Source organism: Sminthopsis crassicaudata, chromosome 2 (assembly GCF_048593235.1).
Source record: "Sminthopsis crassicaudata isolate SCR6 chromosome 2, ASM4859323v1, whole genome shotgun sequence".
Taxonomy (NCBI): Eukaryota; Metazoa; Chordata; class Mammalia; order Dasyuromorphia; family Dasyuridae; genus Sminthopsis; species Sminthopsis crassicaudata.
The window spans coordinates 577,734,886-577,738,175 of NC_133618.1; positions in this window are offsets into that span (position 1 = coordinate 577,734,886).

The window sequence follows — 3,290 nt, forward strand, 5'->3', positions numbered from 1 at the left end:
GGCTGTCCTAACTATTGCCTTTGGATGATTATATCAGCCTGATGATGTGTTTGCCTACCTCAAATCTCTTTTCACCATTCTCCATCCAACCACTAAAGCAGTTTTCAGAAAATTAAAGTTTAATCATGTCAACCCCCTCCTCAGTAGTCTCCAGTGCTTCCCTATTGCTTCCAGGAGCAAACACAAAATGCTGGTTGTCATTCGAAGGTCTTTATAACATTTCTGGTCTTATATACCTCACTCTGACAAGCATTCTTCAATCCACTGACAATGGGGTAGCTAGATGGGACAGTGGATAGAGCATGGGCCTTCAAATCAGGAGGGTCTGAGTTTCAATCCATTATCAGACACTTAATGCTCTCTAACTGTGTGATCTTGGGCAATTCACTTAACTCCAATTGCAAAAAGAAAAAAAACAACCTATCTCTGTGTCCATCCCTGGAACACTCTTCTTCCTCTATTCCAACTCTTCACTATTGGCTTCATTTAAGTTTCAAATTAAATCCCACCTTCTACAGGAAGCTTTAATTTCAGTGCCTTCTGTTTACTTTTTTTATTTATCCTGTATATAGTTTGCTTTGTATATACTTGTTCATATGTTGTCTTCAGTAGATTGTAAACTCCTTGAGGTCAGAGAGTCTTGCCTCTTTATCCCTAGCACTTAGTACTAAGTGCTTAGCACATAGTAAATGCTTAATAAATATTGATTGATTAAAGAATTGATGATCAAATGGTACAGAAAGGTTGACAAGAGGCAAAATGGATAATTTTGATTATATAAAATTAGAAGATTTTTGCACAAGTAAAACTAATGCAGCTAAAAAGAAAAAAAAGAAGCAGGAAATCAAAAAATCTTTGCTGCATATTTAATAAAAGGTCTAGAATATATAGGAAAATGATTAAAATTTACAAAATAAGAGCTCTTCCCTGACTGATAAATTGTCAAAGGATACAAATAAGTTATTTTTTAAAAATCTTTTTTTTTTTTTTTTTTTTTGCTGAGGCAATTGGGGTTAAGTGACTTGTCCAGGATCACACAGCTAGGAAGTTTTAAGTGTCTGAGGTCAGATTTGAATTCAGGTGCTCCTGATTCCAGGGCTGATATTCACTTTGCCATTTAGTTGCCCCACAAATAGTTTTCAGAGCATGAAATCCAAGCCATATAGTCATGAAAAAACATTCTAACTAAATCATTTATAGAAAAATACAAATTAAAAGAGCTGTGAAGGTCTATCTCACACCTATCAGATTGTTTAGGTTGAGGGAACTCTGAACTACACTAACTGTTCTGGATAGCAATTTGGAACCATGACCCAAAAGCTATTAAATTATTCATATCCTTTGACTCAGTTACTGATACTAAGTGCAGAGAGATCAAAGAAAGAGAAATGTACAATCATATATAGCAGATCTTTTTGTGGTGGCAAAAAATTGGAAACTCGATGTCTATCCATTAGGGAATGATTGAATAATTTATGGTATATAAATGATAGAATATTCTTGTGCAATGAGGAATGAAGGAAATGGCTTTAGAGAAAACTGGGGAGATTTGCATGAACTGACACAAAGTGTAATGAGTAGAACCAGGAAAAAAATGTATACACTAATAACAGGATTGTAAAAATCCAACCCTGGGTTCTGGAGGACCTAAATTCAAATCTGGTCTGAGAGACTTAACACTTATTAGCTGTGTGACCTTGGGCAAGACACTTAACTCCAATTGCCTCACAAAATAATAGAATTATAATAAATTTAGAAAAATTTGGATTTCTGAACAACTGCAATTTCAAAGGACTCCATGAAATAGGTTATGCACTTCCAGAACTCTGGGCGCTAGGTGGCGCAATGGAATAGAGTGCCAGTCTAAAGTAAGGAAAACCTGGGTTCAAGTCCTGCCTTAAATGGACCCTTTGTGACCTGGACAAGTCACTTAACCTCTTTGCCGCAATTTCCTCATCTTTAAAATAGATATCATAGGACCGATCTTCCAGGGCTGTCAGGAGGATTAAAGGAAATAACTGCAGTGTCGGTCACGTGGCAGGGGCTCTATAAGTTTTTATTATCTCTCCCCCCTCTCCCTGGGGAATAATGTGAGAACTTGTTTTGTGTGACCTGACTATATATTTTCATTTTAATTTATAATTTGGAACGGAGATTTTTCTTTTTTTTTCTTTCCTGCTCGATGACCTCTCTCTCTCTCTCTCTCTCTCTCTCTCTTTTTTTGGGGGGTTATTTTTTAATTTCTTTTTAATTTTATAATTATAAAATTTTTTGACAGTATATATGCATGAGTAATTTTTTTTTTACTTTAAAGATTTATTTTATTATTATTTTTTTATTCATTTTTCCATATTTTCCCCTCCCTCCCTCTACTCCCTCCCCTAGATGACAGGCAATCCCATACATTTACATATGCTACAATATAACCTAGATACAATATATGTGTGTAAATACCATTTTCTTGTTGCACGTTAAGTATTGGATTCCGAAGGTATAAGTAACCTGGGTAGATAGACAGTAGTGCTAACAATTTACATTCACTTCCCAGTGTTCCTTCTCTGGGTGTAGTTGTTTCTGTCCATCATTGATCAACTGGAATTGGATTAGCTCTTCTCTATGTTGAAGATATCCACTTCCATCAGAATACATCTTCATACAGTATTGTTGTTGAAGTGTACAGCGATCTTCTGGTTCTGGAACGGAGATTTTTCCTATGAAACGCCACATGTCTGAGCTGGAAAGAGCCCCAAGGCCAGCCAGTCAGCAAGGATTTATGAGGCGCTTCCTATGTGCCTGGCACTGCCCTGGAGGCTGGGAATACAATTAATTACAATCAGAAAGACGGTCCCTCGTCCGAAGCAGCACAACCTCTGTCCCCATAGGGGTGTTTCGGGCGGTCGGGGAGCACTGCAGATCCTCCAGGGATCCTCAGGAACCCAGGGTTGCTCCCAGTCCCTCGTTGCACCCACATGGCCAGGGGCTGGGGGGTGGGTCACTAAGCAGGAAGGAGCCTGCGAGCAGGACAGTGAACAAGCAAGCAGGTGGGAGGGGGCGAGGCTGGTCCAAAAGGAGCCCTAGGTCTCTTAAGTCCCACCCCTCACCCGGCAGACGAGCTTTAGCCGCTCGCTGGAAAAGTCACAAATCCGGTCCGCGTGACAAGTACTTAGCAGGAGGCCCAGCCTACAGCCGGCACAAGGTGGCGGCCGGGCCCGCAGTTGAGCTTTCCCGCCAATGCGGTCGGAAGGGGGCGGAGCGATGACGCCACTGCCTCGTCTTTACCAACGAGACTA